We start from the raw sequence: 27,956 nt of genomic DNA on the forward strand, positions 1-27,956 counted from the left end.
ATCTTACTCAGAAGCAAAGCATGCACTGGATATCTGTTTCATACCATTCACACACAGAATACACAGAAACCTAAAAAGAAAAAGTGCAGTTCCCCTATTCAAGAAACAAAAATAATATCAACCCCCAAATCACCATATGTGCATTATAAACATCCACTTTCATCATAATCCAAGAAGTAATTTTGTGCGGCATAATGCAAAAGTGTATACACCCTGTGAAATCTTATTCCATCATAAAATAATCATATGTGAAAACACCAAAAATCATATAACACAAATAGTGCATCATTCATAATGTAACCTCCTAAATATATACTGCACGTGCTTTCAATTCTATCACAAAAAAATTCCGTAAATGAAATTACAATGTAAAAAATAATGATAAAAGTTCCACAATATCCCATCATCATCAACACTAATCATAACTTGAATTTTCTTGTCCTCTTGTTTAAACAGCCACCCCCAGAATGATCCTCCACCAACACTCATGCAATCCAAAATGGATGCTTACCCTCATAAATTGACTTTTTGGGTTATAGGCAGTCAAACACAGCCTTTTGAGAGTAGTATCAATTCCCAGCTTGCATGTCGCTTTAAATGAAGGGTTATCCAGAATATAATGCCAACTTCACTTCACTTATTTTCAGCAAAGAACAATGTTTCTTTCCTGTTTTCTAGTTCCTCTACGCTTCATTGCACAGAGATAGGCCTTAGACTGAGGCTTGGATCCTGCAGAGGAATAGACTCTGGGCCATGGGCTATGAAGCTGGGAAGAGGGTCGGATCCACTTTGTTCTTTTCCCTATTTCTGTGCAGTGACAAGCCGAGGAATGTAAAAACAGGAGAGATGCATTGTCTTTGTGTCACTGAAAATGTTCCCACTGATATTGACAGCTGGAGCAGCTAGCTATAGCTAATGTTTTGTTATTCAGCCCGGAAAAGCTGGATAACAGTAATTGTATTTTAATTATCTTTTATAAACCCAGATGCAATAGAGAACCTGGTGGTTATATCAGCAACCATTTAGTGTGTGGGCGGAGTTTGTAGGGTTAAAGAAGGTGCTACAATAATGATGAGATATTCCCTGAAAATTGGCATAAAATTTGCTGGTATTGTGTCAATTTTTTTTGCACACAAGATGTTCCTTAAACGTAGACCCAAATATTTTAAGATGGTAGCTAATGATTGGAAACCACCAGCACTTATTCATACATGGAATTGTGGCTTAGAGTGGAGCCTAAACATTCATTATACTGTATGATTTCTGCTAGTTTCCTGCTGCCAGGGCCAATATGACTACACAATCATAATTACATAATTTGTGACAATATGTTTATACTGCACTGACAGATGTTGAAAAATGAAGATGCAAGTGTGTGTGTGTGTGTGTGTGTGAAAAGTTTGAAAAATAAAGAAAGTAAATGTATGTAATGAAGAAGTTTGTTTTTTCCTTTATCACATTAAGAAATAATGTATTTGGGAGTGAATTAGAGAGATGAATAAGTACAGTGGAGTTAAAGATACTGATGTGTTATTTCTTCATGCATCTTTACATAAAGTGTTGCCTCAATTGCTTTTAAAGTAGATGCGTAGGAAGAAACTGACTTTACTTCTTGTAAACTATTTTGGAGGAAGTTTAAATTGTTTCAAAGCAATTTTTTAAAGCTTCTATAGATACATTTTTATTTAATGTGATTTAGGAAGGTTTTTCACTGGAGAAACTTTTACGTATATTCCTTTGTTACAGAAAGTTTTTTCCTGCTTTGGGACTTTTTTTAAGCATAAATGATTATACATATTTTTTAGTGACCTTGATGCTGTTTTACTACATTACATTAATTCCTTTGCTAAACAAAATCTCATAAGTGATTTACCTAGCAAAATTGCATTCCTAAATTGTTCAAAGTTAGGGTTTATGCGTAGCTGTTAGTGTGTGTGTGTGTGTAAGTGTGATTTAAAAATAAATTCTTTACCAGAAAATACATACAGTATGTCCCAATCACTCAAGTATTATTTAAAGCCTGCAAATAAAGTGCCCACAAATGGTTATCCCCCTATTCCCCCACCTTGGAGGAACTGAAAATAAATCATACTATGTCTGAAGAAAAGTTAATCTACCAATGCAAAAGCTGTCCAAACTAATCTGAAAAAAATCTTGGGATAGGTGGCTTTTTACCCCGGGTTTAACTCCAATTTCATTCATTCTGAATAGATTATAGTCTTAAAAGAGGGGGAGACTGGCTAGTGTATCCTATATTGGAAGTACTTAGGAATTCATGATGATTAGTCAGTTATTACATTGTTTATAGCTGTATGAAATATATGTGGGATTTAGAAGGCAAGGCACTGATTGTGGGTTTTTGTTTTGTTTTGGTGTTTAACCACTTCCCGCCCGCCCTATAGCAGATTGACAGCGGGAAAGTGGTTGTATTATCCTGACCGGACGTCATATGACGGCGGCAGGATAATACAGCTCTGCGCGCCCCCCCCCCTCAGCCTGACACCCTGCATCTCCGATCTCGGTAAAGAGCCTCTGATGTAGGCTCTTTACCATGTGACCAGCCGTGTCCAATCACGGCTGGTCACATAGTAAACAGGAACAGCAGTTGATCGGCTTTCCTTAGTTTGTGCCTGACAGGCACCAGTAAAGGAGCGCCGATCGGCAGCTCCCCTGACAGGGGGGGGGGGTCGGCACTGGTAATCAGATCATTGATTACCAGTGCAGACCCTCGGGGGGGTGCCACTAGAACCACCAGGGATGCCCACCCATGACCCCAGGGATGCCCACCTATGACCCCAGGGATGCCCACTATGGCCACCAGGGATGGCAATCTGGGCTCAGGGAGCCCCCCATTGCCCTCCCCATCAGTGCTGCCCGCCAGTGCCCTCCCTATCAGTGCTGCCCACCAGTGCCCATCATTGCCCTCTTCAGTGTCGCCCACCAGTGTCCATTATTGCCCACCAGTGCAGCCTATCAGTGCCCATTAGTGCCCATCAGTGCCGCCCGTCAGTGCTGATCAGTGCCGCCTATCAGTGCAGATCAGTGCCTACCAGTGCCGCCTATCAGTGCCCATTAGTGTCCATCAGTGCCACCTATCAGTGCCCGTCAGTGCCACCTATCAGTGCCCATCAATGCCGCCTATCAGTGCCCAGCAGTGCCGCCTATCAGTGCCCACCAATGCTGCATATCTGTGCTACCTATCAGTGCCGCCATCCAGTCCCGCCTATCAGTGCCACCCCATCAGTGCCACTCCATCAGTGCCTCCTCATCAGTGCCTGTCAGTGCAGTCTCATCAGTGCTCATCAGTGCAGGAAAAAACATATTTATTTACAAAATTGCATAACATAAACAAAAAAACTTTTTTTTTTTTCAAACTTTTCGGACTTTTTTATTTGTTTAGCAAAAAGGAAAAAACCCAGAGGTGATCAAATACCACCAAAATAAAGCTCTATTTGTGGGGGGGGGGGAAATGACATAAATTTGGTGTAGGTACAGTGTTGCATGACCGCGCAGTTGTCATTCAAAATGCAACAGCGCTAAAAGGGGAAAATTGGCCTGGGCAGGAAGGGGGTGAAAGTGCCCTGTATTGAAGTGGTTAATATATTTATATTGGATTTTCTCTTTGTTTTTGTATAAGTGTGATTTAAGAAGGTATTTGGATAATAACATTTCTAGAAGATTTATAATGAATTGTAACTGATAGATTGGATTGCACGATTGTTGGTATTGTAAAAGAAATGTCTAAAAACCAATAACAATTATTGCAGGAAAAAATAAATAATTCTATTAAATCTATAACAAAGGCTGTTTTTACAAACTATTTTACAGCCGATAGAGTTGCTTAAGGATAGGGATGTAGGAATTACACCTAAATTATATCTAAAATAATAATTTAGGTGTAAGTTTTACATCCCTAATCCCTATCCTTAATTAAGCAACTCTATCGGCTGTAAAATATTTTGTAAAAACAGCCCCTGTGAAAGAAGACTTCTAACACTGACCTCTCCTAGCAGGTGTCTAGTCTTACAGTTTCTCTTTGAGAGCTATAGTGGCTGGAGTATCTTCTGCATGAGATATACTTCTGAGTTTCCTACTGTTTGCTGTGGTTTTTACTGGCCTCTGCATCACTACTGTGTGCTGCAGTGACACAGGGCTTGCAAATGGCATAAGCCCACAGCAAGTGAAATCAATGTGAAGCAAGAACTTCTGATTTAAACATTTGCTCTATATTAATGGTCTTGCCTCAGACAAGCAGATGCTTTTTTTTTTTTTTTTTTTTTTAATGTTATGGACTTGCTGTACAAAGTGAAACTTTTTTCTTTTCTTTGCTGCCTTGCTGAAAAAGTAGGGCAACCCTGCTTGCTCTGTTCCTGAGTGTCCCTGTCTTGTGTATGGTTTACCAGTTGACCATGTCTCCCTTACAGTTTGTGTTTCTGGTGAAATGATCTAAAGTAGGTTTGAGTGTATTTAATAGGATGATTGAAACTCCTTTGCATATGCATATGAGACATATGTAGGCTGCTATTGCTTACCTCTCCTCCTGAAACTAAGGCAAGCCATAGATGAATCAATTTTCATTCCTTCCACCATTGGTGGGGTAATGCCTCCTACAGTGCTATTTTGTTCTGCCAGCAGGAGGACTTGGGGAGTTGTCTCGGCCAGCAGAATACAATGATTACTACTAGGCTATACCCACTGGCAGAAATTTCATGTAGAAAAATATGTATTGACTTGGATACAATCAGTCTGCCCATCCATGGATTGAAATTCAGTCTGTCCCTGCTGAACTGGCTGACATTTGATCCACATATGGCTGCCTTAATTGTTGCCTAGCTGGTAAATAGTAAGTCCTAGTTTTCTGACCTGGCTGACTGTACTTCTGACCTAGCTAGATGTGTGATTATAACAAAGACAACACCTACCACTTGGAAGTCAATTTGTAGAAGACTGCCTTCAAGATATATTTGCACAGAATTAAAGCAAGTAATAATCTTCAGTAGTATGTGCTAATGTCCCTAATGTGTTGACATGTCCTCTTCGTGAAAAAATGTTATCTAACCTTTATGAGACTCATGCACAGTCTAGATTGTTGAGCACTATATTTATAGGTTGGCAGATTGCACAAAATTGGAAATGTGAAAATATGATTGTAAATAAAATAAGGAACAGGAGACAACCATCAGACACCCCTGGTCTTTCTAAATATATGGAAATAATTTTTGCTCTAAAAGCTGTGATGGGGCTGTTTTACTAGACAGCCATGCTTAGTCGACACTAGCACTAAGCTAAGGAAAAATGTTGAATGTAGTCCAGAGTTTTTTTTCATAGTGGTAAAGTGATTTTCAGCTGTACTGTTTCATGGCTGACATTATCACTGCTGCCAGCAGCATACTTGATGGCGGTTAATGTAAAACAATTTACTTGCATAGAAAATATAGTTGCATGTTGGCAAGACATATATAAGCTGCCCATTTTTTCTAAGGCTGGCAAAGATGTCTGGAAATATGTAGTTGCATTGTGAAAGGATGCTCCTATTTTTTTAACCAGCTTCCTATAAAGTAGTTATTAAAAATAAAGATAGGAAATGTTCTTAAATTGATAAGCAGATCTTAAGTTATTTTTTTAAACCACTTTCCCTGCTTATTTACTTGCTTCCATACCAGGCAATTCTAGCAACCCTCTCCTACATGTAAAAATCATCATTTATTTGCTAGAAAATTACTCAGAACCCCAAATGTTATATATGTTTTTTTTAGCAGAGACCATAGAGAACAAAATGGCTTTTGTTGCAAATGTATATGTCACAAGGTACTTGCGCAGCAATTCTTCAAATGTGTTTTTTTTTTGGAAAAAAATTAATTAATGAATAAAAAAAAAAAAAACCGCTAAAGTTAGCCCAATTTTTTATATAAAGTGAAAGATGATATTATGCATGTTGGCAAGACATATATAAGCTGCCCATTTTTTCTAAGGCTGGCAAAGATGTCTGGAAATATGTAGTTGCATTGTGAAAGGATTCTCCTATTTTTTTAACCAGCTTCCTATAAAGTAGTTATTAAAAATAAAGATAGGAAATGTACCTAAATTGATAAACAGATCTTAAGTAATTTTTTTAAACCACTTTCCCTGCTTATTTTCTTGCTTCCATACCAGGCAATTCTAGCAATCCTCTCCTACATGTAAAAATCATCATTTATTTGCTAGAAAATTACTCAGAACCCCCAAATGTTATATATGTATTTTTTAGCAGAGACCCTAGGGAACAAAATGGCTGTTGTTGCAAATGTATATGACACAAGGTACTTGCACAGCAATTCTTTAAATGTGTTTTTTTTTTTGTTGGAAAAAAATTAATTCATGAATTTAAAAAAAACAAAACGCTAAAGTTAGCCCAATTTTTTATATAAAGTGAAAGATAATGTTATGCTGAGTAAATAGATACCTAACATTTAATGCTTTAAAATTGCGCACACACGTTGAATGACGCCAAACTTCGGTACCTAAAAATCTCCATAGGTGACACTTTCAACATTTTTACAGGTTATCTTTTTATAGAAACAGAGGAGGTCTTGGGCTAGAATTGTTGCTCTTGCTGTAAAGTTTGCGGCGATAACTCACATGTGTGGTTTGAACGCCGTTAACATCTGTGGGTGTGACGTATGTATGTGTTTGCTTCTGTGCGCAAGCACACGGGGACAAGGCACTTTACATTTTTTTTATTGAATATTTTATTTTTATTTTTCCACTTTCCCTTTAATTTTTTTATCATTTTTATTCCTTTTACAAGGTATGTAAACATCACTTGTAATAGGAATGGGGCATGACAGGTCCTCTTTACAGAGAGATCTGGGATCTATAAGACCCCACATCTCTCCTCGAACTTGGAAAGACTGAGATAAGGAAAATAAACATCTCAGCCTTTCCTATTAAAAAAAACCGGCAGTGTTTACATCCGCCGAGGCCGGACATGATTTCATTACGTAGCGCCGGCCTCCGAAGGTCATAAAGACTGCTGGGGAGCATCTGACCCGTGGTATTCTCTTTTATAAAGTCCTGCCTTCAGCCGATTCATTCTCCAGCTTGCTGATCACACGGATGAGCTGATAGAAGAACCGGAGGGCTGCGGGAAGGGAGGCATCATTCAGATATCCCCACTCAAAGTCCAGGATGTCATATGACATCCAGCAGGTGGGAAGTGATACAAAAATAATGCTGCTCTTGCTGCAATACCTGTCTTTTTTCCCACAGAAATTCCACTCTGATTTTCCTGAAATTGAATTGCACACAGGGACAATTAGCCCATTTCCCATTAGGCCAGGTCGTTATGGACAACCCCTCATGGTCAGTCTGAGCCCACAGCACAGTACGGCAAAGAGAGAGCGGATATCATAACATCTGTTCCGCCTTTCATGGTATTGAAGACAGCCGATCGCTGATGTCAAAAGAAAAAAAATACCTCATAGCCATCCATAAGACCTCAGGAAAAAAGTTTTTTTTTTTTAAATATGGGCAGTGTAGAAAACTTTAAGAATCAATAGTTATCTTCTTGACAGCACTCTCTCATATTACTAAATAAAGTACAAGGCAGTGCTGCTGTTAATACTGCTGTTCTAGAAGGCTATGCTCCCCTATAGAAGGCATTCTTGTTAGTGAGACTAACTGCTTCAACATTATCCTGTTAAGTGACACTGCAGGAAAATACTAGTTGTATAATGTTTAAAATACTACTTTAACCACTTACCGACTGAAAGGTTTTACCCCCCTTAATGACCAGGCCACTGCATTATTTTAACTGACAATTGCACGATTGTACGATGTTGTACCAAAATAAAATGTATGCCCTTTTTTTTCCCACAAATAGAGCTTTCTTTTGGTGGTATTTGATCACCTCTGCAATTTTTATTTTTTGCGCTATGCACAAAAAAAAGAATGACAATTCTTAAAAAAAAAAAACAATATGTTTTACTTTCTGCTATATAACATTCCCAATAAAAAAAAAAATACAAATCAATTTTTTTCATAACTTTAGGCCAATATGTATTCTGCTACATATTTTTAGTAAATAAAATCCCAAAAAGTGTATATTGATTGGTTTGCACAAAAGTTATCGCATCTACAAACTAGGGGATAGATTTATGTCATTTTTTATTATTATTTTTTTTATTTACTAGTAATTAGTGATTTTTAGCGAGACTGCGACATTGCAGCAGACACCTAACTGACATTTTTGACACTTTTGGGGGGATCAGTGGCATTACTACAGTAATCAGTGCTAAAAATATGCACTGTTACTGTACTAATGACACTGGCAGGGAAGGGGATAATTTAATTATATACAGATATTTACATTTTTTTAAATGACACATTTTGTGTATATTGAGCACCGGTTCACACTGCAGCGACGCTACTTCGCACCGCGACCTCGGAGGTCGCGGTGCGAGCAGCGCGCCGCGACCTCGGAGCGGCTGCCACGGACTTCATAACATTGAAGTCTATGGCGGTCGCCTCCAGGTCGCCCCAAAGAAGCTCCGGACCCTTTTTCTAGGTCGGAGCGACTTGTGCCACTCCTATTAGAACGGGTCCGCAGCTTCCCTATGGGAGGCGACCTGCAGCGACCTGTGAGGCGACCAGGTCGCCTCACAGGTCGCCCTAATGTGAACCGGCACTGAATGTATTTATTTATTTATTTATCCTTTGGCGCTACATAATTTATATATAATTTTAGATTGGTGTGGGGAAGATGGTTCTATTAAGCACCATGGAAGGGACTTTGGTTTTCGTGAATTATTATTTGGTTAGTAATACTTTGTTCCAAAAGTGGGCCTGAACTCAAAAATATTTTTTTTTTATAATAGCCACTTGCTGACTGCCCATAGTAATATTACTGTGGCAGTGCAGCTCCCCTGGGTCCAGTTACGTAGTAGTACGTGACTGGAGGGGAAGGGTTTTCGGTGGTGTGCATGCAGCACCAGAGGCGCACTCCTGCTGTGTTTAGACACAGCGGGAGGCGGGCCGCGGGAGGAGAGGCGGTAATTGCCGCCTTCCTCCCCCGATCGTCCGGTAAACGGAGAGAAGACCCGCCTGCTTATGTAAACAAAGCAGGCAATTGTCAGTTAAATTCACACAGTGCCAAGTTGAAAAAAGTGGCCTGGTCAGAAAGGGGGCAAATCCTTCCGGAGCTAAAGTGGTAAAGGAAACACTTAGAAATGTATATTGTGCGTAAGCCATACCCTGAAAAACTTACTATTTGCCTGGAGTTTCCCCAAATATAGCTGAGCACTTCCTGGTATGTGAGTGTGCCTAGGCACTCCTAAGCTGAGCACTTCCTGGTATGTGAGTGTGCCTAGGCACTCCTAAGCTGAGCACTTCCTGGTATGTGAGTGCGCCTAGGCACTCCTAGGCACACAATCTCCTAGCTGTATATCTGCAGCATGACTCAAAGTTTCTTTTGTAGTTGACCAATAGTAGAATGAGTGAGAATTGGTAAAGTCAGTGCTGTGCTATGTACTATTCTCCTTACTGGAGGCTCTGACATGAGGAAGAAAATCCTTGCCTATATCAAGATGGCTATCAGTACACTAAGGCACAATGGAGAACAAAGTATGGGTAAATAATAAGGAAAAATCAGCTGCAGGAAGACCATGGCATAACTGAACAATCCTTTAGCCTCTGCCTGCTTTTTTCTGGACACAGCTTTCTGAGTTCATTTTCTTATTATCAGGCAACTTTACAAATATTTCCTCAAGATGATTGTCTAAAGTTTCCCAATATTTAGTAAAATAAGCTATCTACATATTTTTAAATAAAGTCCATCTGATGTCTTAGTTAACTGAAGGTAGTTTATAGCTTGTTTTTGCTATGTAAATAGACACTTTATTCACTATGAATACTTTCACCATATTAGAGGTGATTTTATTAAAATTATGCTTTATTTTGATAACATAGCTAGCGAATATGGGTTTGGTTAGCATTAGTTTTATATCCTTAATGTGCACTTGAGTTGATTCGATTTCATGCTAATAGTTATAAAAAGGGTTTCTGCTTGCAGACAGCAATTCTGATATATTGATAAGATTGTGACCACTGCAGTTAATCTACTGTGAATATCAACTAAGCCATTAATAATGCAATTTTGTTAAAGAGGAGCTTGACAAAATACTGAAAACATGTTTATAGCCTAAAGACTGAAACTGCAAAGCCCCATAATTTCATTTTTGTTAATGTCAAAGTCAATAAAATCTTTCCACTAGTCCTAATTTGTAGAGTGTCACAGTAGTGTAATATTTTTTTCCTAGTAGTGGATGTTGTACGATCTCAGAAGCACTTTGCTTATGTGATCTTATATTATTTATACATTTATCCTGCAGTTGACATCCCTACAGCCTGCACATTTAAAAGCAATTCAGCTTTGGCAGCGCCAATATTTCTATCCTTAAAGGTTTCCTTTAACCACTTGACCTCTGGAAGATTTACTCCCCTTCATGACCAGGACATTTTTTGCGAAACGGCACTGCGTTACATTACCAGACAATTGTGCGCTCATACATTGCTGTACCTAAGTAAAATTTATGTCATTTTTTTCCCACAAATAGAGATTTCTTTTGGCGGTATTTGATCACAACTGGGTTTTTAATTTTTTTGCGCTATACACAGAAAAAAACATTTTGGAAAAAAAAAAAAACAATATTTTTTACTTTCTGCTATAAAACATATCCCTTAAAAAAAAAAAAAATAGACCAATATTTGGTAAAAAAAAAAACCCCAATAAGCATCTATTGATTGGTTAGCATCTACAAACTATGGGTTATATACGGACATTTTTATATATTTGTTTTTAATGGTGGAGATCAGCGAATTATAGCAGGACTACGATATTGTGATGAACAGTCTGACACTAACTGACACTTTGCAGGAACCAGTGACACTAATACAGTGATCAGTGATAAAAATATGCACTGGAGCTCTGGGGCAGCTGAAATTTCAAAGTGCACAGTCTATTTGCCTTTAGCAAATCCAACCCAATGTCGTATTACACTTGAAAAGACATTCATTTAGCTGAAGAAAAATTGCGTTGGATCAATTTTCTGAGTTCTATTGAAGTGTTAAGCTGCCTGTGGACAGTGCCAAGTCAGCATGTGACCATATTGTCCAGACAGACTCAGTCGAAGGAGGTATGGCAAGGCATAAAACGACATTTGAAACAGAACAATCTTCAAAATATTGAAAAACTATTGTAAGTGGACTGACTATTAAAATTAACATTAGCCTGTTTTTTTAAATATTTGCTTTTATTAGAATCTGTTTTTGACTATGGCGTGATAGACTAATTTTTTTCCATATACTGTATGTATGAGGCTCAAAAGTAGAGGTTTATTGTAATTCCATCAGCTTGACATGTACTATGCAATAGGCTTCTTAGGTTCAAAAACTCCTGCATAAGCAGTACTTTGTATGCCCAATACCCAAAAGTTGTGGTTTGTATTTTTTTCTGCTTTCCAGAGTTTTGTCTGTTATCTGTGACTCTTCCTACACAATTGGTGACAGCCAGTTACATTTTTTTCTCTTTCATTTGTCCTTATCTTCTCATATTCAAACCACAGTATGCTAGATGAATTGCAATAATAGTAATGTAGGAACAAGCTGTTCCTCTGACAGCTATATATAAGGTAAGGTAGTCAGTCAAGCTGCATTTTTTTATCACTAGATATAATGCCTAGCTGTAGAAAATCACAACACTGTTCGCTTCCAATTCTCTGTAAAGAAATGTTTCCCTTTGAAATTAGAAAGTGTTGCAGTACATTGATGACAATTAAATTGTTTGGGACTAATTGGTTTTTAAGCAATATTGATTCTGTATACAATTGCAGGTGGTATACTTAAAAGGTGGGCTTACAGAGCTAGGGTTATTGACACAAACTTTCATAAATAACATGCGTAATCACCAGCAATTGCATTTTTTTAATCATCTTCAAGTCACAAGAGTAAACCTCAAATATCATTTTTGGATTAATTATGCATTTTATTAATCTATCTGAACAATTGATTTTGCTGTTGAAATGTACTACAGGCAAAACAATTAATGGAGAATGCTGTGAGCTGTCAGAAGCATAGAAAGATGAATTGATGAGTTAAGTGCTTTACATGTTCATAGATTCAAGTTAGATTGAGGTGTCATTGACATGTTGACATCATGCAGAGCTGCAATTACAAATGGAAACACACATTCATAGCCTATCAATCTTTTTATCTGAAGAACAAAGTTTTCAATATGTATTTCTTGTAATATTCATAGGAACCAAGTAAGAATGTGCCTACATAGTCTCACCCACATCTAGTTTTCCTGCTTTATATAAAACTGGCAGCTTTAATGGAAGGAATTATGCAGGAACAAGCTGGATTTTGATATTGATACTGTTGTTTACATCCACTATCAGCAGCTAGCCAAAAAATGTGTTCTCCAGAAAGAATGAAATTTAAAAATTAGATTTTATTTAAATCATAATGGTGCCGTAGGCAGAACTCCAAATAAAAGAGAAATAATTAAATATCCCATATATATTAGATTAATTTTACAAAAAAATTGACACTACAACTTGCATTGGTAAAAACGGCCATGGCCTTTATTAAATATTATAAAATACCATGTGGGATTTAAAACAATGGTATAGCTTGGCCCTAAAGCCCAAACTAACCACAACTGAAATATTAAACATATACATATTTATACTGTAGGCTAGCCAAAAAGCTCAGCCTATACCACCAAATAATATTAAACATCCCACAACCACTAAGACCGTGACAAAACAGAATACAGGGCGGGCGGGAGGGTCAAAACTCCTGAACCTCTTATCTGTTGCTCCCGCTGACTGAATTTAACCGTTAAATTTCTTCTTTATATAGGGGAGACCAAACGGCTCAAGGTGAATTTTCTGTGTAATTTGGACCAATCAACAAAAAGGTAATAATATTAACCAGTAAAATTAAAATACCATTGCCCAATCAATATTGGAGTTATAATGGCCAATCATATAGAGTATTTTAATAACCAATAAAAAATGTCTTTAATAATAATTTTTTTTTTTTTTTTAATTAACTGTCATGCCATGTCCCCATAAATGAATGACAGGTACATTTTTATGACCTGCCCTTCATCTTTTTTACAGGAGTTGTAAAGGCATAATGTTTTTCTTTATCTTAATGCATTCTATGTATTAAGATAAAAGGCCTTTTGTGTGTAGCAGCTTCCCCAGCACCACCTAATACTTACCCAAACCCCATCTCTATCCAGTGATGTCCACTAGTCCTTCGGCCATCCTGGACTCTCCCTTGTGGTTGGCTGAGACACAGCAGCAGGGCCAGTTTCAATCAAAGTCAGTTAGCCAATGAAGAGAGAGAGGGGGGCGGGGTCGAACGGCAGCTTCGTGTCTGAATGGACACACGGAGCTGCAGCTCGGCTCAGGTGCCCCCATAGCAAGCTGCAAGGTGGGAGGGGTCTGAAGTAGCAAAAAGGGACCCAAGAAGAGGAGGATCCAGGCTGCCCTGAGCAAAACCACTCTACAGAGGTGGTAGGTATAACACATTTGTTATTTAAAAAAAACAAAAAACGCAAGACTTTAAAATCACTTTAAGTTATACATTTTATGGATGTAGAGCCTTAAAAGATGATTGTTCTCTATAAACAGTTATAGGACTAGATCATATTAACATGCATATTGTTATGCATGTGAGAGAACAATGTAATGTATGAATCACCTTCCATGTTCAATATTTGTGTACCTTTATTTTAATGTCATGTAGCCCGTGGTCCTGCAAAAAGGGACCTCATGAAGCATAAGTAGTGGTCCGTGGAACAATTAGACTAGGGGGATCAGAGTAGTGAAGACAAAGTTGAGTTGCAGCATGAGATGAAATGAGACTTTGTATGTGGTGTATGGACTGCAAGTTGCACTTAGGGAGAGGGTGCATGAAGCATCCAATGCTGGGAGACTGCTGCAGTGTTGGGTGAGCTTAGAATTGGCCTGCTGGTGCAGAACACTTTTGCCATTGCGAAGAGGTGGATCAACAAGGGCTGGAGCTGGAGAAATCCAGATCCAGGAGGACTGCCATGAGAAAATGTGCTTCAGGATAATGTTTAGTGTCACTTTAAGGCTGTATAATTACCCAATTGCAGGGCAAACTTTCCCAAAGCACTGCCAAGTTCTATATTAGCATAAACACTAGGCCAAGCTTACATGTTGTTTCAGTAGAGAGTGCAAGGAGTGAAGAGCTTGGCATCAACTTACCAGGTAGAAATGGTAGTGAACACGACATGTTTTCCAACAAGTCTGATTGCTAGAACAATACAGCAGAAATTGCCAGCAGGCCTAGAACTGTCCACAAGCATAAGATTTTCCCCAAGATCAGGTGAATATCATCTAATGTCTATGGTTAGACTCAGAGAAGGGCACAGTCTGTCAGCAGTCCATATGAACCTTATTTTATTGCATGGCAGTTCAGGGAAGCAAGAAATTCTGCAGTTGCCAATTTTATGGAGATGTTAATATGTGTTGCATATTGATAACTTTAACAGCAAACACTTTGTCATTAAAGCTCCCGTGTCTGCATCTTTCCATAAAGAGAGGAAACAATTGAAACATGGGAGCAGAAATAAAGGGCAGTGGGAAATGGTTACCAAATATAGTGAGAGCAATACAGAAGCTGAGAAAGAGGCTGCTATACTAAATATTTGAGAATGTCCAATGACATGATTGGAAACTGCGAACATTTTATTGTATGAACATTCTCAAATATATTAGTAAATCAGCCTCAATGTGAAAGTTACACCATTCATATCAGGCCCTAAAGGTCCTACTTGTTGGTGTCAAATCTTTTTGATACTCCATTTCACAATTCCAATATATCCAGTATTAAAGAAAGGGACACGACATTTTATTTGTTTATTAAGTTGTGGTATACAGTGTTTTTCAGATCATGATCTTTGTCAGGAGTACCACTTGGAGAATATTCCAAGGCTATGAGGGAGATTTACTAAAACTGGTGCACAAAGAATTTGGTGCACCTATGCATAGTAACCAATCAGCTTCCAGGTTTTATTGGCAAAGCCTAATTGAACAAGCTGAAGTTAGAAGCTTGATTGGTCCCTGTGCACAACTGCACCAGATTCTGAGTGCTCCAGTTTTAGTAAATCTCCCCCTATGTATCTAATTGTATGTGCACATCCTGAAGGCGCCCACTCTAGTAAAATATTCAAGTCTAACACATAACTGCTGCCTCTTTAAGTGTAGTGCACACAATCAAACAATCTTAATCTAGTAAAGGTGCTGTTCTATACTAAAACACCAGTGCTATTTTACTGTCCCTCCAAAAAATTGTATATTTCTCTCTCTATGTGAGTAATAAGATAACAAAAAAGGCTTATATAAACAACATAATTAACAGCCTTATATCAAGTGATCAAAAATGATAAAAATAGAAAAATAAAAAATAGTAAATGCTTAATCCACAACTCAAGTGATTTAAATCCAGTAATTGGGACCTTCGTGATGAGATCACTAACATAAGTGTTGTGTACCAAAATCAAATAATATAAGAAAACCAATATATCACAAAAGAGTTAAATATTAAAAGTCCACTATGAATAGTGACAGTTCCCTGTGAATTGTGACTGTCTCTGTAATCAAAAAACCATGCTTAAAGCGGAGTTCCACCCGAAATTTATACTTACCTCCATCTTCTCGCTCCCGGTCACCTGAAAAACAAATGGATAATCGCAATTTTTTTTTTTTTTTCACTTACCTTTTAGAGAAAATATACTCACCTTACTTCCTTCTTCCTCCCCTCGGCGGCCACGGCGATTCGTCACTTCCTGGCTTTTGCAATGATTCCTGGGAGCTGAACGTCATCGCTCCCAGGAATCATTGCGCCTGCACCGGCCCCGACGTCAGTTCCGGGGCGCGCGCGTCATTCCCTTCTAAACAGCTTCTGGGCATGCCCAGAAGCTGTGGAGGGATGACGTGCGCGACCCGGAAGTGACGTCGGGGCCGGTGCAGTGCATCGTGGGACCGAAGAAGGAGGAAGAGGACCGAAGAGGACGCGGAAGAGGATCGCGCTGGCTTCAAGCTGCCCACACCCGAGATGGCAGCGCTGGAGAAGACAATTTCAAGGTAAGTATTTCTCCTGAAAGGTAAGTGCAACCCGGGACAGATCAGAGGCTAGCCATTGTGGAATGTGCTAGCCCTGACTGTCCCGGGGGTATTTTTATAAAAAAATGTATAACTAGGGTGGAACTCCGCTTTAACAATAGAAGTGCTCTCCTTCAAATTAATTCAGTGCTCCACCACGTGCAAGTAAATTTAATGCATTAACCAGACCCGCCTGGTCCCAGGGACCATTTTTGCCTTTTTTATATACAAGAAATGTATATAAAAGATGGAAAGTGGCCATATGTACGCAATGATTGGATCATTTTGGGCAAAGACACCAATGGGTCCGTTAAGAAAGATCTCCGGAAGCCTTGCAGTAACCCGTAATTCCGAGATCTGCCCGTATTGTGAATAAAAAAGGCTCTAGGGAGCGTGTAAAGAATAAGGACGACAAGGGGCAGTCCTGGCATGTTCCATTTGTTATCGTAAAAAAATCAGAACATGTTTCATTGACCTTGATAGCAGCTGAGGGGCAAGGTTAGCATGGATGACCCTAATCCTATGTCTTCTAGAATAGCACGCATGAACTGCCAGTTGACCCTATCAAAGAACTTCTCTGCATCCGCAGATTGTAAAAGAAGGGGATCCCAAGTAATTTTGGCAGCATGTATCAGGTTAACGACCCGGATAGTACTATCTCGGGGCTCACGGAGGGATACAAATCCCACCTGATCTCAGTGAATTAGATGGGAGATGTGAGAGAGAAGCCTATTCGCCAAAATTTTGGCAAACAGCTTTAAGTCTGTGTTCAAAAGAGTTATGTGGCAGTAGCTTCCACATTGAGAAAGGTCCTTCCTATCATTAGGGACCAGAGAAATATATGCTCTCAGAGCATCCAAAGGCATAGGCTTGCCCTCTGTGAGAGAGTTAAATGCGGAAAAGTAATGTGGAGACAGGACCTCATAAGAAGCCTTGTAGTAAGCTGGAGGGAGCCCATCTGGCCCAGGGGCTTTTTTAGGTTTGGAATTTGCCAGAGCCACCTCTAGCTCCTCTACTGTAATAGTTTTCTTTCTGACCGAGTCTGAGTTGCTGAGACATCTGTTGGCTGCTGCGTGGCGGAGGAAGTGATTTTGGTGCCCCAGGGCTCCCCAGCAGTCGGCAGCTGTCTCCGATGTCCCGGTAGAAGAAGTAGAAGAAAGCGGCAAGGCTCCAATTGCTGTTCCCGGGCCCGATCTGTGCAGAGCTCCGGAATACATGTCTTTACTCTGCCATCGCTAAGCCATGCCCCCTATGTTTATCATTTTTTATCACTTTATATTAGGCTTTTACTTATGTTGTTTTTTATAAGCCTTTTGATTATCGTATTATTAATCACATAGAGAAATAGACATTTTTTATGTTGGAGGGACACGCAGTAAAAGAGCACAGGTGTTTTGGTATATAACTGCATCTTACTTTACTGGATTAAGATTGTATGTATCCAATGGGTCATATGACCGCTTTCATTTAAAAGTTGGTTAGAATAAGAAAAGAAAAAATTCAGATTGAAATTCAGCCTACTTGGAATCACAGACCCTAAGATATTTATTCAATATGCCTCTTTCTAAGGTAGCAAATTGTTTCATTACCTCTGTTCCCCGGGGAAACACAATTTTAAAGAACTCATTTCAGCTGGGAAGCTCTGTGTCCTCCTGATTATGTATTACCAATCCAAAAGGTGCACTGCAGGGGGTCAGATTTTGCAGTACAAAAAGAATACATAAAAAAATGTAGCTTGCAAATTTTAATACATTTTTCTCTTCTTTTGTAGGATGAATTATGGACATGTTTGATACAGCTTGAAGTTGGTGGTATGTAATACACCCTAATTTGTTTTTATTGTTTTGCTTTAACATATTGTAAATATCTTGCTTTTTTGCAATGTATCATTAATAACTATATTTGTTGTTTTAAAATGTTGTAATGTGTTTCATATACTTGCTCAGGATAGGATGTGTTTGTATGTAGCCCTGGAAAGGATGTACAGATCCCAAAATGTGTCAACCTTACATTTACCTCCTAATAATGTAAGTAAATGAAATAAATTTACCTCTTAATAACCTAATCCTAATGTAAATGTAATACATTTACATCATAATAACCTCCATGATAATGTTTATCATGTATCAAGTTCTTGAAAGAATACATACTGTATCTGTACACTGTGAAGTAAGCATTGGTAACTATTGGGAAAAAAATTATATATATGTTGTTCCAGACATCTTGGAGAACTTCTGTGGATGTAGAATGACCTAAATCCTTCTGTCCTTTCATGTAATCCCAGACAGACTCAGTGATGTTGAGATTAGGGCTCTGGGGAGGCCAAACCATTACTTACAGGACTCCTTGTTCTTCTTTACACTGAAGATAGCTCCTAATGACACTGTATGTCATTGTCCTGCTGCAAAATAAATTTGGGGTCAATCACACACCTCCCAGATGGCATGGCATGATGAATAAGTATCAGCCTGTGTTTCTCAACTTTGAGGACAGCATTGATCCTGACCAAATCTCCAACTCCATTTGCAGAAACGCAGCCCTAAACTTGCATGGAACCTCCACCATCCATGCCTCGCTGTTGCCTGCAGACACATAAGATTGTACTACTTTCCAGCCCCTCAGTGGACAAATTGCCTTCTGCTACAGTCAAATATTTCATATTTTAACTCATCAGTCCAGAGCACCTTCTGCCTTATTTCTGCACCCAATTTCCTATGTTTTTATGCATAGTTGAGACACCTAGCCTTGTTTCCACATCGGAAGCATGCCTTTTTAGCAGAGTCCAGTTGTTCCTAGCCCAGTTTTGAGCCTCCACAGCTGTTTCTGTTTAAGTTAATGCCTGTGTTTCAGCTTACATATGAAATTGATGATCATTAGCATCTGCTTAGTATAATTGGTTAATCATAGACCTGACTCTAATCCTACAAATCCCTGACTTTGTGCAATTGACAAAGTGTGCATGTGTTAAAACTGAAGCCAAAGGGTAGTCACACCAAATATTGATTTGATTTGGATTTGTTTTCTGTTTGCTCACTTCGCATTTTGTAAATTGATAAAAATAAATGATGAAATACTATATGTTTTTTTAAAAGCATTCTTACTTTACAGCATTTCTTCATACTTGCCAAAAACTTTTGCACACTACTGTATATAAAAATACAATCTGTATGAATATTGACATATAGTATACAGTATATTCAATATATACCATAGTACATCATATATGTGTTCTTTGTAATCAGTTACATATCTATCAGTGTGATATATGAGATTGCAAGCTTAGATAATGACTTCTATTTTTGCCTCATTGCAGCACACTGTGAGCGTGATTTATATAGTCTAGAAATCCTTGGACAATGCATTCATTATAAGCGGACTAGGCTGTGCATTACTAATAACCTCCCAGTTGCCAGCAGCAGTTACTATTATCATTCCCTCTGTTTGCTGAATATTTTTCTTACTTTGCAGTTGGATAAAACATCATATATTCTGATTATGATGCAACGTGTAAGGAAATTTGCCTTTATTATACCCTTTTTTGCTAGTATAGAACAATAAAGCTCAGTGTTAATCCTAGCTGAGAGGTTGCCAATGAAGCTTGTGATCAAGAGTGATTTATGTAATGGTTCTATCTAGGTAAATTTAATGTATAAATATCAACAAAACTGGCAATAGGTGTCAAAGCTGGGTTGTCTATCAATTTATTCATACATCCAGCAAATGTGATCTTGTTTGTAGAGTTTGCTGAAAAAAAATCTCTCCCTGTAGTGACATTTTTAGTGTTGGGTGGGATTTTGTATGTTAACTATACTTCACCTTCTCAATTACACAGGCAGTTGTTGAGATCACGCAGCAGTTAAAGTGCTTCCTGATGTCTTTTCAACAACCGCCGCCCAACTCCCATCTATTTCTTTCAGATTAGCTTTTATCAACCTCACAGTAAAAGGCAACTGTCGTCAAATAAAGACCATTATTACTACATACAGCTCTCCCACTAATACATATAGCTATTTTTTTATTATGTTGAGTGTGCAAATAGAGTATGCAAGGAATTTTGATCTTTGCCAGTTTTCTTCAAAGAAAGATGAGTTGACTTTCAATCTGGGATATGCCATAAATATATTTTATATCTACATCTGGATATACTAATTTGTATAGCTGCCCAGGCAAAAACATTTTAATAAGGCAAAACAGAATTTCCGCTGTGGGATTTCTACTGTTTTACTGCGCATTTGTTCCTTCTTTTATGACCAACTACTTAAGCTAACAAGACAAAGCTGTTGGGCCTTATGACTTGAATTTGTCTGTTTATCTTTATTGTGCCCTAATGCACGTCAACAGAATATTAATGAACATGTAACTTTCCAATACTATGTTATTCCAATATACAGTATCTCACAAAAGTGAGTACACCCCTCACATTTTTTTAAATATTTTATTATATCTTTTTATGTGACAACACTGAAGAAATTACACTTTACTACAATGTAAAGTAGTGAGTGTACAGCTTGTATAACTGTGTAAATGTGCTGTCCCCTCAAAATATCTGGAGACATGCTTGGCCAGTCCATCACCTTTACCCTCAGCTTCTTTAGCAAGGAAGTGGTGGTCTTGGAGGTGTGTTTGGGGTCGTTATCATATTGGAAAACTGCCCTGCATCCCAGTCTCCGAAGTGAGGGGATCATGCTCTGCTTCAGTATGTCACAGTACATGTTGGCATTCATGGTTCCCTCAATGAACTGTAGCTCCCCAGTGCCGGCAGCACTCATGCAGCCCCAGATCATGACACTCAGACCATCATGCTTGACTGCAGGCAAGACACTTGTCTTTGTACTCCTCACCTGGTTGCCGCCACACACGCTTGACACCATCTGAACTAAATAAGTTTATTTTGGTCCCTTCAGACCACAATACTTGGTTCCAGTAATCCATGTCTTTGGAGTGCTTGTCTTCAGCAAACAGTTTGCCGGCTTTCTTGTGCATCATCCTTTGAAGAGGCTTTCTTTTTGGGATGACAGCCATGCAGACCAATTTGATGCAGTGTGCGGCATATGGTCTGAGCACTGACAGGCTGACCTCCCACCCCTTCAACCTCTCCAGCAATGCTGGCAGCACTTACACTTATTTTTCCCCAAAGACAATCTCTGCATATGACGCTGAGTATGTTCACACAACTTCTTTGGTCGACCATGGTGAGGCCTGTTCTGAGTGAAACCTGTCCTGTTAAACCACTTTATGGTCTTGGCCACCGTGCTACGGCTCAGTTTCAGGGTCTTGGCAATCTTCTTATAGCCTAGGCCATATTTATGTAGAGCAACAATTCTTTTTTTCAGATCCTCAAAGAGTTCTTTGACATGAGGTGCCATGTTGAACATCCAGTGACCAGTATGAGAGAGTGAGAGCGAAAACACCAAATTTAACACACCTGCTCCCCATTCACACCTGAGACCTTTTAACACTAACGAGTCACATGACACCAGGGAGGGAAAATGGCTAGTTGGGCCCAATTTGGACATTGTCACTTAGGATTGTACTCACTTTTGTTGGGAGCGGTTTAGACCTTAATGGCTGTGTGTTAAGTTATTTTTAGGGGACAGCACATTTACGCTGTTATATAAACTGTAAACTCACTACTTTACATTGTAGCAAAGTGTCATTTCTTCAGTGTTGTCACATGAAAAGATCTAATAAAATATTTACAAAATGTAAGATACTATACATAATATATCCAAGTGGTATTTTTCATAATTTACTTTCCTAATTACCATTCTCACTTGGCCAGGAAGGAAAGGGCACCCTTGAAAACAGTTTTGTTTTCTATTCCTGTGGAAAAAAAGTGTTTCTCAATTAATATTGCTTTAGGGGGGTGAGGAAAGTGGGGTTGAGGTCAACTTCTCTAAAGCCTCCTAAAAATAAAGTAAAAATAAATAAAGTGGTATCTCTGAGTAGCACAGAAAGTGTTTCAAATAATGCACATAGTTGACAACATTTCAAATTTTTTTTCAGGGACACCTTTGTTTTCTGTGTGTCCAACAAGTCCTTGTAAGAGGAACATGCTTTTTAATTGTGAGTAGGGCATCCATTTAAAATTAGTGTTATTCTACAAGAAGCCAGGGGAGCACAGTAATGGATACAGTACAGGGGGTTGGATTAAATAGTACAGGGGAGCAGGAGGGCACAGAATAGGAGAACAGGAGCACACAGTACAAGGAGGCAGGGAGGCACAGTACAAGGGAAAGAGAGCACAGTACAGAGGGCAAGAAAGCACAGTACTGGAGAGCAAATTCGTGAAGGGGTAGGAGAACACAGTACAGGGTGCAGCAGGGCACAGTAGAGAGGGTGGGAGGGCACAAGGTGAGCAGTAGGACACAGTACACTGGGACAGGAGGGCACAGTATGGACTGAGGAGGGCACAGTATGGGCTGATGAGGGCACAGTACAGAAGGGCAGGGGAGCACAGTACTGGGGGCACGAGGGCACAGTAATGAGAGGGTAGGAGGACACAGTATGGGGGGGGTAGGAGATAACAGTACAGGGGTAACAGAAGGACACAGTATTGGGGTCAGGAAGGTACAGTACAAGGGAAGGAGGGTACAGTACAGGGGGGCATGAGGGCACATTGCGGGGAGCAGAAGGTCACAGTACAGAGGGGGCAGGAGGGCACAGTATAGGGGGGCAGGAGGGCACAGTACAGGGGGACAGGAGGGCACAGTACAGTGGGGTAGGAGGACACAGTACAGAGTGGGCAGGAGGGCACAGTACAGGGTGCAGGAGGGCACAGTAAAGGAAGATGGGAGGGCACAATACAGGAGGGCATGAGGGCACAGTATGGGGCGGGGGGGAGAAGGGCACTGTACAGGGGGTAGGAGGAGACAGTACAGGGGGGTAGGAGGACACAAGGGGAGTAAGAGGGCTCAGTACAGGGGTCCTCAGACCACAGTACTGAGGGGCAGGAGAACACAGTAATGAAGGGGAAGGGGGACACTGTACGGGGGGATGGGAGGACACAGTACAGAGGGGGCAGGAGGTCACAGTACAGGGGGCAGGAGGGCATAGCACAAAGGGGCATGAGGGCACAGTATGGGGGCAGGAGGGCACATGACAGGGGGGAAGGGGGGCACAAGGGGAGAATGAGGGCACAGTACAGGGGGCATAAGAGCACAGTACTTGGGGCAGGGGAGCACAGTAATAAGGGGGTAGAAGGACACAGTACAGGGGGTAGGAGGAGACAATACAGAGGGGGCATGAGGGCACAGTACAATGAGGGTATGAGGGCACAGTATAGGGGGGCATGAGGGCACAGTATTTGGGCAGGAGGGCACAGTAGAGGGGGAAGGAGAGCACAAGGGCAGCAAGAGGGCACAGTACAGGGAGCAGGAGAGCACAGTAATGGGGGCAGGGGAGCACAGTAAAAGGGGGTAGGAGGACACAGTAATAAGGGGGGTACGAGGACATAGAACAGGGCGGCAGGAGTGCAGGAGGGAAAAGTTCAAGGGGGGCACGGTACTGGGGGAAAGGAGGGCAGAGTATGGGAGGGCAGAGTATAAGCAGGCAGGAAGACACAATATGGAGGAGAATAAAGGCACAGTACAGAGAGGGCTCAGTACAGGGGGGTTTAGAAGTGCACAGTATGGGGAGCTAGGGGGACAGTACCTGTCACTGGGCTAAATCTACAAACGAAATTACATCTCTCCCTGCTAATTCCCCACAGTTTCCAGCAGTCCTCCTACACTTTTGCAGGGGTTAAGAAAGAACCCTTATTGCTTCTGCTGTTTGTGTGGGCTTGACATGTACCTCCCACATGGGATGAATATTAGAGGAGTGTCGATGGGGATCAGAGCAGTACAATTCTTACCCACACAAGAGGCAGCACTAGTAAGATGCTCTGCCTTGTGTGTTCTTCCTTAACCTCTTTACAGCATTGGAAGAGCACTAGAAACTGCAGGGGGGAGATGTTATTCTAATTTTAGATATAGCTTAGTGACAGCCTGCTGCTATCCCCAAAGCCAGGATTCTGGGACACTGCCCGAGACAAGGACCTTATGGGACAGCTTAGAAAAAATCACGACTGTCCCGGGAAATCCGGGACAGTTGGCAAGTATGAATGCATAGCAGGTGGTCAGAAGGCATCTATTACACTGCATTGCTTTAAAAAGCGTACTGTCATATGCAAAGCAAATAAATAATTTTAAAGAACTCTCTGGCTTACTATAAAACCTCTATTATAAATTATCTGAGCCTGTAATAAAGTATAATCAATATCTCTGCAACTTGCAGTAAAAAATGCCACAAGTACAGAAAATACCTGATGATCTGCCCGAACTTTTTTGAACACCTAACTTCCCATTTGTTAAATAGACAGTGTCTCGGCTACATTAAAAGTGTTTTCAGGCCAGCCCAGTCCTACTTTGCCAGAGTACAGAACAGATCCTTCTCCTCATTTCCATAATAGAGGTATTCTGTAACTCCGCTTTAAAGAACTGGGAAGAGCATATACCACTTCTTGGGACTTCAGTGTAGAAGGAGCATCTAAGCAGTATATAAGATGTTAGGAAATCTCAGAGGAGATTTCTGACTGGATCAACAGACATTTTTCTGTATTTGTAGTCATGTTTAAGGGATAAAAAAATGATAAATGTGCTTGTATTTCAGAAATGCCCTGAATATGTTTTTCTTTTTTTTGCCCTGACACTTTAAGGCTGGAAGTACGCATTAGCTGAAAATAACATATGTCTTCAGGTCTCGTATGCAGGGTTGGTGATTCAGCCCAGAAACAAATTGCCTAATGTTACTTGCTAGGTGGATTCTTTTCGATTTGACATTCTGTTACCAGAGAAATCATAAGCTTCTCTTTCCTGTTGGTATGGTGATGGAGGTGCAGCATCATACTTGGTAGGTGGTGTAGGGGGTTGCAGTGTAATGCCTAGAAAAAGCTACTATGGCAAGAACATTTCAAGTACAGAAAAAAAATATCCTTATTATTACAGTTTTAGCTATAAAAAACACCTTCAAGGCAGAATTTAGCACAGGTCAAACATTTAACTATTCTTTGTTATTTTTTTTTTTATTTTTATGGTAAATTTGATTTTATTATTATTATTATTATTATTATTATTATTATTATTATTAATTTTATAAAATCTGTAAGTGAGATTACATGGTTTGTGAGGTTGAAAAAAGACATCAGTCTATCCAGTTCAACCTATGATGTGTGTGTGTGTGTTTGAGATAATTGCATCAATGTGGCCACAACCTGCTCTTGTCTTCTATAATACAATTTATTAGCTATTTTTGTAATTTCAACTTTAACAACTTTTTTTTAAACTTCTTATGCAATATATTAATCATTCTTATTTGATTCCATGATTACATCTAATTAAAAGGGTTTTACACCCACTCTTGTCAACACTTCATTTTGTAGCAAATGAGGACAGGTTGTGATTGGTGGTAAGCTTGTCACAAAAGCAATGAACTGTCTCAAAAGTGTTGCTGGCAGAGTGTCTTTGTAACTAATATAAGAAACTGTAAAATCTCTCATTTGTTTTTATTATATTGGTTTTTATCTTGGTGTGGTGGTTGTGCCAAATCAGTCAATATATAAATAAGAGCACTTGGTTTTTTTGAATGATACATAAACCCTATTTGAACAAATACAAATCACAAAAGGCTGGCAGTGTTTATTCTGTGTGGCATGCCAGTATTATGAAAGGCCCTCACCACCCGGGTACCCTCACTTCCACTATCCATTTGTGTATTTCTATTGTCTCTTTAGTTGGACTAATAGTTTAACTAGATAAGAAGTATGTTTGCGAGACAGTGGAAAGATTTTACGATTGGAAACCCTGGAATGACAAATTAAGGTGAGCAAGACCACTAACAGGCTCAGTATATCTGTGAGCACTTTACGCCACTGTATTGTAATATATTTTATTATATTAGATGATGATGTTCTCCATCCACTGCTTTCCCAGTATCTTTCTGGAAGGCCTGAGGGTTAAAATAAGTGTTATTTTTTATTTTACTTCTAATGTGTGTTTTTTTTTGTGTAATTAAAAATATTAAAATGATCAGGTAGGGCTCTAATGAATAAGCAGACTTTGCATCATGAAACAGAGTTCACTTTAATCACTTTAATACAGGGCACTTTTACTGCCTCCCTGCCCAGGCAACTTTCAGCTTTCAGTGCTGTCGCAATTTGAATGACAATTGCGTGGTCATGCAACACTGTACCGGTATGAGATTTTAAACTTTTTTTCACACAAATAGACCTTTTTTTTGGTGGTATTTAACTACCCCTTTTTTTTTTATTCTTTGCAATATGACACAAAATGACACACTTTATTCTTTGTTTCTATTATACAATTTAGAAAATAAGTTGTTTTTCCTTAAAAAATTTAGGCCAGAATTTATACTGCTACATTTATTTGGTGAAAATAACCCATATCAGTGTATATTATTTAGTTTGTGTGAAAGCTTTCCAAAATGTGGTAATTTTATGGGTGTTTCCATTGTCCTGGTGCTCCAGGTCCTTCAAAACTCTGATCAGGAAATTACTGTAGATGTGTAATTAATGCCCCTAGAACACCTGAAGGTGCTTCTTGGATGTTGGGTCTCTCAATAAGGCTAGGCTGTAAAAAAGTCTCACACATGGGGTATCACCATACTCAGGAGGAGTAGCAGAATGTATTTTAGGGTGTAATTCTTGGTATGTACATGCTGTGTTTTAGAGATGTCTTATAAATTGACAACTTTGTGTAAACAAAAAAAAAAAAAAAGGTTAAAAAAAAAAACATGTTTAAAAAAAAAACATGTTTTCATTTACTTTCCACATTTTCCAAAAACTTGTGGAAAAAAAGTGGCATTTTGAAAAGACTTATTATGCCTTATAGAATATACATTGGGGTGTTTTATTTCCAAAATATGGTCATTGTGTGGATGTTTCCATGGACCTGGTGCTCCAGGGCCTTCAGAAGTGTGATAGGTAGTCAGGAAATCCAGGTAGATATGATAACCCTTTTTGAACGGTGGAAATGCCAGATCCCAGACTATTTTTTTTACTTGTGCCAATGTAGGTTGGGTACTCAGGGGGCTGGAGCTGGGAATCTTTGCCTTAGTACACACAGTAGGCATGCAAATATCCTGTGGCTCCTTCACAGAGCTTGTTGAGCTTCAATTCATACCTGGTTCTTTTACTGGGAATGTATTGCTTAAATCCCAGCCCACCAGTAAAGTGGACAAGGGTCTCATCCACACAGATGTTTTGGTCAGGGACATAAAATTCAGCAAAATTTATTAGTGGGCGGATTTAGTATAGCTATATATATATAGCACTGTGAATTATCGTTAAAATGCAGGAATGGCATGAACATGTCATAGCGTGACCTGGACATTAGAGCAGAATAAATAGTCATGTGATGGATAGGGTGGATGGACCAGTAAGCATTTAATTGATTTTTTTTTTTTTTAAACCTAATGTTAATTGTAAGGCCCGAAAACAATTTATACTTCTCCACTGTTAGATATTTTCATTTAAACGGACAAGCATAGCAGGAATAGGGGTTGTGTGCGATACATTTATGGGCAGAAAGATTAGTCTGGTCCACAATAAATAAAGTAAATTGTCAGGGAATTTAGGTAAATTGTCAGTAAAATTGTCAGGGGTGTTCAAGAACAGCATGACTGGACGAACGTCATATGACGTTCACCCGGAAGGAGGAGCATCCCCCCCCGCCCATCAATCTGTCATAGGCCAGATGGAAACCGGTTAAAATAAAC

At 39.4% G+C, this 27,956-nt stretch overlaps 1 protein-coding gene across 1 annotated transcript in view; it reads left to right on the forward strand.

Annotated features, from left to right (window-relative positions):
- Nucleotides 1-27,956, forward strand: part of SNTG1 (syntrophin gamma 1) — a 914,265-nt gene that overhangs the window by 165,574 nt on the left and 720,735 nt on the right. The window contains exon 2 of the mRNA XM_082259744.1: nucleotides 17,953-17,992. The gene's annotated coding sequence lies outside the window, so the exon portion shown is untranslated. The remainder of the gene's footprint in view (nucleotides 1-17,952; nucleotides 17,993-27,956) is intronic.

Source organism: Pelophylax lessonae (genome assembly GCF_965119305.1).
Source record: "Pelophylax lessonae genome assembly, chromosome: 5".
In the NCBI taxonomy this organism is placed as follows: domain Eukaryota; kingdom Metazoa; phylum Chordata; class Amphibia; order Anura; family Ranidae; genus Pelophylax; species Pelophylax lessonae.